Genomic DNA, 12,509 nt, shown 5'->3' with positions numbered 1-12,509 from the left:
GCCCCTCTGCCCAGCCAGCCGTCCCGTCCGGGAGGGAGGTGGAGGGGTCAGCCCCCCGCCCGGCCAGCCGCCCCATCAGGGAGGGAGGTGGGGGGGTCAGCCCCCCGCCCGGCCAGCCGCCCCGTCCGGGAGGTGAGGGGCGCCTCTGCCCGGCCGCCCCTACTGAGAAGTGAGGAGCCCCTCTGCCCGGCCGCCACCCCGTCTGGGAGGTGTGCCCAGCAGCTCATTGAGAACGGGCCATGATGGCAATGGCGGTTTTGTGGAATAGAAAAGGGGGAAAGGTGGGGAAAAGATTGAGAAATCGGATGGTTGCTGTGTCTGTGTAGAAAGAGGTAGACATGGGAGACTTTTCATTTTGTTCTGTACTAACAAAAATTCTTCTGCCTTGGGATCCTGTTGATCTATGACCTTACCCCCAACTCTGTGCTCTCTGAAACATGTGCTGTGTCCACTCAGGGTTAAATGGATTAAGGGCGGTGCAAGATGTGCTTTGTTTAACAGATGCTTGAAGGCAGCATGCTCCTCAAGAGTCATCACCACTCCCTAATCTCAAGTACCCAGGGACACAAACACTCTGCCTAGGAAAACGAGAGACCTTTGTTCACTTGTTTATCTGCTGACCTTCCCTCTACTATTGTCCTATGACCCTGCCAAATCCCCCTCTGCGAGAAACACCCAAGAATAATCAATTAAAAAAAAAAACAAACAAACTATATTTTACCCCTTATAACGACAGGGTTTCTTCTTCTTGAAGTGGCAATTTGCTATTGAAAGATAGTACAGGCCGGCAGGGTGGCTAACGCCTGTAGTCCCCACACTTTAGGAGGCCGAGGCGAGTGGATCACTTGAGGTCAGGAGTTCAAGACCAACCTGGCCAATATGGTGAAACCCAATCTCCAGAGGCTGAGGTGAGAGAATTGCTTGAACTTGAGAGGTCAAGATTGCAGTGAGCCGACATTGCACCACTGCACTCCAGCCTGGGTGACAGAGTGAGACCCTGTCTCCTGTCTCAAAGAGAAAAAAAAAAAAGTTCATAGAATATTGTGGATTGTATAGCATTGCATTCTCAAAGACAAGGTCCAAAAATATGCAATTAAATTTGCAATTTTATTTAATTATCTATCTATTTAGAGACAAGATCTCGTTCTATCGCCCAAGCTGGAGTGCAATAGCAACCTCAAACTTCTGGGCACAAGCGATCATCTCGCCTCAGCCTTCCAAATACCTGAGACCACAGGCACATGCCACCATGCCCAGCTAATATTTTTGTTTTTTTTAGTGACAGGGTCTAGCCCAGGCTGGCCTCCAACTCTAGTCTCAAGCAATCTGTCCACCTAAGCCTCCCAAAAGCACTGAGATTCCCAGGTGTGAGCCACTGTACCCAACCTAGATTTGTAATTTAATGACAGAAAACCTTTTAAGTGCTACCTATCTCTTACAGAGTAAAATACAAAATAAGGGATGTGTATTATATTTAGTGTCAGCCTACTTCTCCCTTTCTCATTTTACAGTATTGTCCAAAATTGAACTCCTTATAGTTTCTAAACACACAAGCTATTTCCCATTTCAGTGTCTTTGCACATTCTATTTCCTTTACAACCCTGTTCCTCTCCTTTTCTTTTTCAAAGCCACTTTTTAGACAACACATATCACCGTCAGCCCCTCTACCATTCAGGGCACTCCTGTTCCTTCAGTTGACTGCTGTATTTTGAAATTTGCAAGTTTATACTTGTTCCTATGACAATATATTGTAAACTGTTTAGCAAATGCGTCTCACCTATTGGATTGTGAGTTCCTTGAGAGCAGAGGTTGTCTTAAGCTGAAATGCAAGTGCAAAGGCATGAAGTAGTCAGGCAGGTCAAGTTAAAAGATGTAAGCTTTACATGAGTGGTACGGATTAAAGGGGGCAGCTGCATTTGGCCCCAGCCAATTGTTACTACCTGAGAATTTTGGCCTACCGATGTCAGACCTTCTGATTTCAAAGAGAAACCGGAAATTTGGATCTCTATGTGAAATATCTAGAACTATAAACATTATCTGAAGTGATGTTTTTTGTTTTGTTTTGTTTGTGTTCTTTAAACTTCAGATCAAACAAAGACAGCTGTGGGTAAAATCCCTGGCCTCTAAATATCAGCAGCTATCAGAGTGTGTGCTAAATCGTAACAATTAGATTTCTGGTCACTCAATGTGCCAAGTGTGTTATGTGCTTTAAGTACATTAATTCACTGAATCCTCATAACAATCCTATGAAGTCGATACTATTATGCCCTCCATTTTATAGATGAAAAAACCGAGGCACAGAGCAGTTAGAGTACTTGGCCAAAGTCACATAGCTACTACATAACAGATCTAAGATTTGAACTTGGGTAGTCTGACATAAAAATCTGTGTGCAACCACTGGCATACAGTGCGCCTCTAGTGGTTGCTTTCTGTTTCTGCTGTTCCAGGAAAAACAGGAAAGGTGGAAAGGAGGAGGCATGGGTTCTAGCCTTGTTCTCCTAGTAACCAACTGATAAAATTTGGCAAACCACATAATCTCTGATCCGTTGTAAAATAAGAAGTTTGCAGTGTGTTAACTTTAAATTCTCTTCCAGCTCTAAAATTCCTGTCATCATTAAGTTTAATTTTAAGGCAGACAGAATAATAGGAGATTATGCAATTAGAGTTGCATGAGAGTATTTTGCCTAAGGCAAGAGTTTCTCTCACCTCCTCTCAAACAGATTTTAGAAAAGATGCGTAGGGAATGTGAGAAGAACCATAATAGGGAAAAGTTAATAAGGCTAAAAAATAATTTTGTTGATTTAGAAAATACAAAATAAAGTCATGGAAGCAGAATGAAGTTTCCTTAATCAAGGCAGTTAAAAGGGTAATAATGATTATTATTATTATATTATTATTATGCAGTTGGGAGGTCCAGGATGCCTTACATTTATGTAGCACTTTACATTTTGCATAGGGCCTATATAAACATTAGATATATTTAAGTCTCACTTTTTATTAATCCATTCATATTTACATATTTGTAGAGCTCTGAAACTCATAGCCAGTCATCATCAAAATCTCCTATATCTTCATTCTCTTCCCTGAACTGTTCCCTCAACATTCTTGTTCTAAAGGAAATATGGCTCTCCCTTAGGACCTTGCTTCCTTTGTACCCTCCTCCTCCTCTTGAGCCTTGTCATGGAGTAGGTATGCTCCTCGTTCTCCTTCTTCCATCCAGAGGCTCCTGCTTCCCTCTTCCCTAAAATCTGCCAGGTTGTCATCAGGATATACCACACAGTATATATGTGGGTGTCATCTATATAACCCAGGGTCACTCCCTCTCATGTTTTGAAGAATTTAGCTCCTGGCTCAGTGTCATTCTCTCCAATAACATGCCTATCATAATTCTTGGTAGATAATCCCATAACACTCCGTCTCCTGCTGGGTTTGCTCTGGTACAAAGTAGACATATAGTAATTTTGGCATTTTCCTTCTAGTTTTCCTCCCCTATCTTCTTTGGGGTATACTTTTTTTCTATTCTGTTTTGTGTAATATTTTAAGTCATAAATATTTAAACACAGAGAAAGGTATTCAGAACATTGCATATGTAACACAGTACCTACCTCTCAGCTCTGTCAAATCTTAGCATTTTACATTTGCTTCCAATGCTTCCCAATCCTAATTCTCTCCTTCCCTTTCCAGAGTAACTAGTATCCTGTTTTTGGTTACCATGTGCTTTGGTTACCCATGCATCTATACATACTATTTTTGTATATGTATCCAAAAATAATATATAGTATTGTTTGGCCTGTTTAAAGTGCTCATATTTTTATTTTATTTATTTATTTATTTTTATTATTTTTTATTTTAGAAAGATCTTGTGGTTTTATTGTATCATGAGGCATTGAAACATCTGAACAAATCAATGTCTGGGCGGTGAGGCAGCTTCTTTCTCTTCACTTCTTTGGGTTGCTAGAGCAACTTGTCAGTAGATTAAAAGAAAAAAAAGGACAATCTTTTGCATTACTTAAGTCTTTCCAAGGCATGCGCTGGTACAATACAAACTTCTCCCGTCAGATGCAACTAGTCTAGCGTCCAAACATCATGCACAACACCTCGGCGGCAGCAGCGCACTGCACCCACTCCCGCCGCGGCCCTGCTCATTTGTGCATGATATTTGGAGCATCTGGAGGAGTGGGAATAGCACTGGGGAGAGGAGGGAGCAAGAAACAGCATGAGTGCCTGCTGAGAGGTCAGCCAAAGTTGTGCAGGGCGAGCCTGAACATGTCATTGGTGCAAACCCAAGTATTGTTGATGTTCTTTAATAGGAACATCTGGTGGAACCCCATGATGGCGGTCTTCATCCACCTTAAGCTGGCCCACAACCATGCTGATGATGCAGCTATGCGGCGTGAGCTGATGGTCCTGCGCGGTGATGCTGTGCTGGATTTTCTGGAACCGAAGGCTAGACAACTTCAACACAATGGCAGCTTTCCCCTGGAACTGTTGTCCTTCCCACGTAAGGCATGATGCGTCAATATAAATTGCGCCTAGTTGGGGTCTATCGTTATCAAATAACTGGTAGTAATGTGGAATGAAGCTGGATCCTATCTGCTCCCAAATTGGCTTGTCTCCCACTCTGGACCGTCAGCCGGCCTCGCGGAGACCCGAGGGGCTGGCACGATGGCTGCAGCGGCGGCGGCAACCCAGCACGGTCTCAAAATGCTCATATTTTTAAGTGGTCTCATGCATTACATATGCTACAACTTGACTTTCTCCTTAGTGACGTTTTTGAGATTTACCCATTGTGATTCAGGTAGCTCTCATCCAGTTATTTTTACCTGCCATAACATGTTCCATTTAGTAAATATATTCTATTGAATGAATATTACAGTTTACCCATTTACCTATTAATGGACAGGGAGGCTGCTCCCAATTTTTTCACTATTAAAAACATTTGTCTCAGACCCAGCACAGTGGCTTACGCCTGTAGTGCCAGCACTTTGACAGGCTGAGGCAGGCGGATCGCTTGAGATTGGGAGTTGGAGACCAGCCTGGGCAACATGGCGAAACCCCGTCTCAACAAAAAATACAAAAATTAGCTGGGCGTGGTGGTGCGTGCCTGTAGTCCCAACTACTTGGGAGGTTGAGGTAGGAGGATGGCTTGAGCCTGGGAGGTCCAGGCTTCAGTGAGCTGTGATTGTGCCACTTCACTCCAGCCTGGGTGACAGACAGAGTAAGCCCCTGTCTTAAAAAAAAAAAAAAAAAAGTTGCCTCAGTGAACATTGCATTTTTTTGTTTGTTTGTTTGTTTGCTTTTTTTTGGACAGAGTTTTCCTCTTGTTGCCCAGGCTACAGTGCAATGGCACCATCTTGGCTCACTGCAACCTCCGACTCCCAGGTTTAAGCAATTCTCCTGCCTCCGCCTCCGGAGTGGCTGGGATTACAGGCGCCCCCCACCATGCCCGGCTAATTTTGTGGTTTTAGTAGAAATAGGGTTTCACCATGTTGGTCAGGCTGGTCTCGAACTCCTGATCTCAGATGATCCGCCCACCTCAGCCTCCCAAAGTGCTGGGATTACAGGGGTGAGCCACCGTGCCCAGCATGAACATTGTTGTATGCACCTTTTCTTCAGGCATATGTGTGAGAATTTCTCTAGGTCAGTGTCTCCAAAGTGGGAGGAGTGTATTCGAGAACTGTATCCTGGGGGGCAGGAAGGAAATATTAAAATATAAATTTATAAAATTTTTAATTTCATCTTTGTTTGGAATAAAGTAGGTATAAGGAAGCAGTTAGAATTCCAGGTTTTACTCTGATTTACCCTCATCATATTCCTTGTGCTTGTTTTTAATCAGCAGATCCAGCTTCTGAAATAAAGCAAATTTAATTCCAGGCTCCACCACATGGTGGGGCAGAGACATCAGCTACACAATCCCTAAACTTTGTCTACTGATTGACTCAGGCCAAATGCTAGGAGTTGGAAAAACAAAGATAGGACACCAGAGCTGCTACTAATAGCTAGTATCAAATCAGGATAAATATTCTCATCATTCGAACTAAAGGGGCTTTAGGACCTACACTGAGAACTAGATGAGACCAACTTATAATTATTCCAACTACGTGAAAATGTGATTCCAATTGCTTAAGAATGAAACAATCCCCCAGGCTCAGTGGCTCACGCCTGTAAAACCAGTACTTTGGGAGGCTGAGGGGGGCAGATCACTTGAGCCAAGGAGTTTAAGACCGGCCTGGTCAACATGGTGAAACGCCATCTCTACTAAAAATACAAATAGTAGCTGAGCATGGTGGCGCATGCCTGTGGTCCCAGCTACTTGGGAGGTGGAGGCATGAGAATTGCTTGAACCTTAGAGGCAGAGGTTGTAGTGAGCCAAGATCACACCACCACACTCCAGCCTGGGTGACAGAGCAAGGCTCTGTCTCAAAAATTTGTAAGCTGAACCAATTGAAATGTTTATGGTGTTGGCTATTGTTTGTGCTGTTAATCATCAGTCCTCTTCAATCAGGGCATGACCAAGATTAACTTTTTCCTCCCAAATTGATGTGGATGGTCTAGCTGTGGGCTTCATCTTCAACATCATCTTGTCCCTTCTTAAAATAAGTTATCTATTTGTAAACTGCTGATTCATTTGGAGCATCATCCCCATAAACTTCTTGTAAAGCATCAGTGATTTCACTATCCTTCCATCCAAGCTTCATCATAAATTTGGTGTTTGTTCTTGCTTCAACTTTAGCAGAATTCACATTGCTCTGATAGGGGCTCTTTACAAACTGATGTTTTATTCTTCTCAGTGCCTCAAACTGGATTCTGTCCAGACATGTTATAACAAGTTAATATAAGCTTATTTTGTTGAAAAAAAATTGACATCTATAGTTTTGGAATTTTTGTTTTGTTTTGTTTGTTGAGACAAGTTCTCCCTCTGTCGCCTAGGTTGGAGTGCAGTGGTGTGATCACAGCTCACTGCAACCTCTGCCTTCCGAGCTCAAGCAATCTTCCCGCCTCAGCCTCCTGAGTAGCTGGGACTACCGGCACGTGCCACCATGCCTGGCTAATTTTTGTATTAGCCATGGGCAACATGTCTCACCATGTTGCCCAGGCTGGTCTTGACTCCTGGGCTCAAGCCATCCACCTGCCTCAGCCTCCCAAAGTGTTGGGACTATAGGTGTGAGCCACTGCACTCAGCCAGTTTTTTTTGTTTGTTTATAATACACATTTTTCATGAACTTTTTGAAGACCCCCTCATATCTCTCTCTTAATTCTTGGAAGGTAAGATAACAACCTAGTTTAGGTTTGGTGAGGTGAAACTTTATCACAGGTGACTCCATTTTGACTTTCAGTCTGATCTGTGGGGGCCTAGTGCAGGAACTTAGTCCAAAACAACAGCCTCCTATAATTTGTATTTAACCTGAAGTACTGTTCTGGATTCAATAGATTCATTGGTGAATAAATGAGACACAGCTTATGACTTCATAGAACTTAGGGAAAAGTAGAGAGATAAATATTAAGCAGCTTGACAAACTGAGGTATGCTCTCTGATGGTGTTATGAGAGTATAATACAGAGACCCAGTTGAGATTGGGAGTGGATGGCAGGTAAGACCTCTCTAAAGTAGTAATATTTCAGCTAAGACCTGAGAGATGAGTAGGAGTTAGCCCAGATCGGAATGAGAGGAGGGACATTATAAGCTGAGAGAATAGTGTATGTTAAGGTCCTGAAGTAGAAAAAAACTTGGCATATTCATGTTTGAGGAATAAAGAGACCACTGTGGATGGTTACTAATGTTCAAGAATGAAAGAGACACAAGGTGTGTTTGGTGAGATAAGCAAAGGCTTGATAAATTATGGTAAGGAAATTAGATTTTTTAAAATCCTAAATACAGTGGCTATTACTGGGAAGTTCGTAAGAGGAGAAGATAAGATTAGATTAGTGATAAAATTACATTGATTTGAGATTAGCTCTTATAAAAAGATCACTGGTTGCTTAGTAGAAAATGATACTTTATCTCAATATCAATCAGATACTGTGTTAAAATATTCTGACAGTTTAGACAGGTAGAGGCTGTGTGGGGGAAACAAAATAGACAAATTTGAGATATTTGGGAGGTAAGACTGACAAAACTTGATAGTAAATTAAATTTGGGGCATGAGAGAGAAGATTAAAATATAGTTTACTTGTCTCCATATTTGAGTCATTTCCTTATGCTACTAAATAATATCAGCAGTCATTGCTTCAACAAATCTCCTTAACATATTTTGCTTGAGTTCTATGCTCACTGTGTATGATTTTCAGCTCTCTGTTCATAATAAATCATAATATTTCATTTAATGCTTCTTGTCTGTGAATGTTACTTGCTTTCTTTAAAAATTAAATGTCAAAAGATAACTGAACACCATAAATCATGATCAATGAAATTACAATAGAAAGATATGGTCAGGCAGCTCACACCTGTAGCCAGCACTTCGGGAGGCCAAGGCAGGTGGATGGCTTCAGTACCCAGGAGCTCAAGACCAGCCTAGGCAGCATGGTGAGACCCCATCGCTACAAAAAATACAAAAATTAGCCAGGTATGATAGTGCATGCCCATAGTACCAGCTACTAAGCAGGCTGAGGTGGGAGATTCACTTGAGTCTTGGAGGTTGAGGCTGCAGTGAGCCAGGAATTGTGCATAGAAAGATATTACAAAACATATTGACATTGGAACTGATGTGCAAAAGCAATGATGGGTGAAATAGCTGGTCCCTTAGCATGAAGGTAGTGATACCAAACTGTACTGATATTCATTGTATTCTTCACTATCACACACAGTAAAAATGAAAAACCAGTTTCACTTAAGACTGTCCTTGATGAAGCAGTTGCTCTTTATATGCTCATTTTGTCACAGAAAATACAAAAACTATGTGTACTTAATGTTTAGAACTTTATAAGGGGCAAGGACTAATGCTGCATACTAAAGTACAATGGTGGTCTTTATAAAAAAAATTTTCTGCAATTGAGTTGTGAACTGACCTAGCAACTTTATTCAGAAAATGGCATTTTTACATGAAAGAAGTGATAAACAAACTACAATAATTCAGACATGGGTATTTGAAATATTTGCAAAAATAAATAGAGTGCGCCTGTCATTTTTAGAAGAACAATTGACATTATTTGTTGCCAAGGATAAAATTTAAGCTTCTAAGTAAAAATTAGAAATTTGAGGCCGGGCGCGGTGGCTCATGCCTGTAATCCCAGCACTTTGGGAGGCCGAGGCGGGCAGATCACAAGGTCAGGAGATCGAGACCACCCTGGCTAACACAGTGAAATCCCGTCTCTACTAAAAAAAATAAAAATAAAAAAATTAGCCAGTCGTGGTGGCGGGCGCCTGTAGTCCCAGCTACTCGGGAGGCTGGAGCAGGAGAATGGTGTGAACCCGGGAGGTGGAGCTTGCAGTGAGCTGAGATCGTGCCACTGCACTCCAGCCTGGGTGACAGAGCAAGACTCCGTCTCAGAAAAAAAAAAAGACATTTGAAAAACTTTTACCAACCGTTGTGAGTATGAAAACTTTCCAATACTTAAAGGCTTTCTGATGTATGTGAGGTTTTTTTTTATGTTATTTAATGAAATAATACATATACATATGAAGCCAGATTACCTTCATATACTTCAACCAAAAGAGAATAGTGTATATAAGAATCCAGCTATCTTTAATTAAGCCAAACTATAAGCAAATATGCAAAAAAAAATAAGCTATAACACTTTTCTCACCAAATATTTTTTGTGATAGAAAAACTAATAGATTTTTTTTTCTGCTGAGTAGTCTAAGGGAAATTTTTTTTAATTTAAATAAAAAATAGATTGTTTTTTAGTGAGATGGAGTCTCACTCTGCCACCCAGGCTGTAGTGCAGTGGCATGATCTCGTCTCACTGCAACCTCCACCTCCCAAGTTCAAGCAATTCTCCTGCCTCAGCCTCCTGAGTAGCTGGGTTTTCACCATGTTGGGCAGGCTGGTCTTGAACTCCTGACCTCAAGTGATCTGCCTGTCTTGGCCTCCCAAAGTGCTGGCATTACAGGCATGAGCCACCACACCCAGCCAGAAACTATTCTATATGATACTGTAATTGTGGATACATGACCCTATGCATTTGCCAATACTCATAGAACTATTTTATAGCATGTAGAATGAACCTTAACGTATGCACATTAAAAGAAATCAGAGGATCCCACTGGAACACAAAATGTGACAAAATAATCAAACTGTATTATAAGTATGAAACAACCTCACTAAAGAAGGTGTAGAAAAAGGTACTTATTTGGGAATGAGTGGAATCTGTAAGACTAAAGACAAAAGAAAATGTACATATGCACGGTACTCTAGTTAATAAAGTTGTTTCTCATGGGAAAGTAGGTTAACAATTCTGATACTGTTATACATGTATACTGCAATAAAATAAGTAAATGTTTGGTATATGGTGGGAACCAAGTATCTTATTGTTGGAGTGGGAGTTTATAATAAGTAAAGGGAGAAGGGTAGAATGATTCATCTAGTAATGGATTAGAGTTGAGGCACCACATAGGTATTAATTCATGTTTAGCTTAATACAGATACAGATGGTTACGTACAGAAATATTTATAGGTATGTGTATATAGATGTGCTAGTAAACATATGTGTGCAGTTGGCCCTCTATATCCATGAGTGCTGCATCTGTGGGTTCCACCAACTAGGAATCAGAAAAAAATGGATGGTTACATCTGTACTGAACACACACAGACTTTTTTTTTCTTGTCATTATTCCCTAAACAATACAGAATACCAACTATTTACATAGCATTTACATTGCATTAGGTATTTTAAAGAATCTAGAGATGATTTGAAGTATATGGGTGGGGGTGGGGCACAGTGGCTTACACCTGTAATCCCAGCACTTTAGAAGGCCAAGGCAGGCGGATCGCTTGAGCCCAGGAGTTCAAGACCAGCCTGGGCAACATGGTGAAATCCCATCTTTACTAAAAGTCAAACAAACTAGCTGAGTGTGGTGGTGAGCCCCCGGGAGGCGGAGGTTGCAGTGAGCCAAGTTTGCACCACTGTACTCCAGCCTGGGTGACAGAGTGAGACTCTGTCTCAAAAAAAAAAAAAAGAATAGTTTCACCACCCTAAAAAATATCCCATCCTTCACCTATTCAATCTTCTTCTCCCTCCCCTCAATCCTCTTGCAACCACTGATCTTTTTACTATTGCTATAATATTGCCTTTTCCAGAATGTCATATAACTAGAATCATACAGTATGTAGCATATTCAGACTGGCTTCTTTCACTTAGCAATATGCATTTAAGTGTCATACATGTCTTTTTGTGGCTCAAGAACTCATTTCTTTTTATTGCTGAATAATATTCCATTGTATGGATGTACCACAGTATGTTTATTCATTTAACTACTGAAAGATATCTTGGTTGCTTCTAGTTTTTGGAGTTAGGAATAAAATTGCTATAAACATTTGTGTGTAGGCCAGGTGTGGTGGTTCATGCCTGTAATCTGTAACCCCAACACTTTGGGAGGCTGAGGTAGGGGGATCCCTTGAGGCCAGGAGTTAAAGACCAGCCTGGGCAAAATAGTGAGACCTTGTCTCTACTAAATTTTTTTTTTTTTTTTTTTTTTTTTTGTGAGATGGAGTTTCGCTCTTGTTGCCCAGGCTGGAGTGCAATGGCATGATCTCAGTTCACCGCAACCTCCGCCTCCCAGGTTCAAGTGATTCTCCTGCCTCAGACTCCCGAGTAGCTGGGGTTATGGGCATGCGCCACCACTCCTGGCTAATTTTGTATTTTTAATAGAGAAGGGGTTTCTCCATATTGTTCAGGCTGGTCTTGAAATCCTGGCCTCAGGTAATCCACCTGCCTTGGCCTCCCAAAGTGCTGGGATTACAGGAGTGAGCCACCACGCCTGGCCATCTACTAAATTTTTTTTTTAATTAGCTGGGGTTTTGGCACCTGCCTGTGTTACCAACTGCATGGGAGGCTGAGGTGAGAGGATTGCTTGAGTCCAGGAAGTTAAGGCTAAAGTGAGCTGTGACTGCACCACTGCATTCCAGCCTGGATGACAGAGCAAGACCCAGTCACTAAAAGAAAAAAAGTCTAGTTCTCACAAGCTATATATATATATATATATTTTTTTTTTTTTTTTTTTTTTTTTTTTTTGAGACAGAGTCTCACTCTGTCACCCAGGCTGGAGTTCAGTGGTGCAATCTTGGCTCACTGCAACCTCCGCCTCCTGGGTTTAAGCAATTCTCCTGCCTCAGCCTCCTGAGTGGCTGGGATTACAGGCGTGCCCCACCACGCCTGGCTAATTTTTTTGTATTTTTAGTAGAGACGGGGTTTCACCATGTTGGTCAGGCTGGTCTTGAACTCTCCTAACCTTGTGATCCGCCTGCCTTGGCCTCCCAAAGTGCTGGGATTACAGGCATGAGCCACCGTGCCCGGCCCTCACAAGCAATATTTCAAAGGTATATTTCTGGGTTTTATTTCCATGATAATTAT

At 41.8% G+C, this 12,509-nt stretch overlaps 1 pseudogene; it reads right to left on the bottom strand.

Moving 5' to 3' along the window:
• Positions 1-3,595: 3,595 nt before the first annotated feature.
• On the bottom strand, positions 3,596-4,629 carry LOC106635471 (nuclear transport factor 2-like; annotated as a pseudogene).
• Positions 4,630-12,509: the final 7,880 nt, after the last annotated feature.

The sequence above is a fragment of the Pan paniscus genome, chromosome 15 (genome assembly GCF_029289425.2).
Source record: "Pan paniscus chromosome 15, NHGRI_mPanPan1-v2.0_pri, whole genome shotgun sequence".
Lineage (NCBI taxonomy): Eukaryota > Metazoa > Chordata > Mammalia > Primates > Hominidae > Pan > Pan paniscus.
The sequence above is the reverse complement of the archived record's forward strand: the minus strand, read 5'-3'. Positions and strand labels throughout refer to the sequence as shown.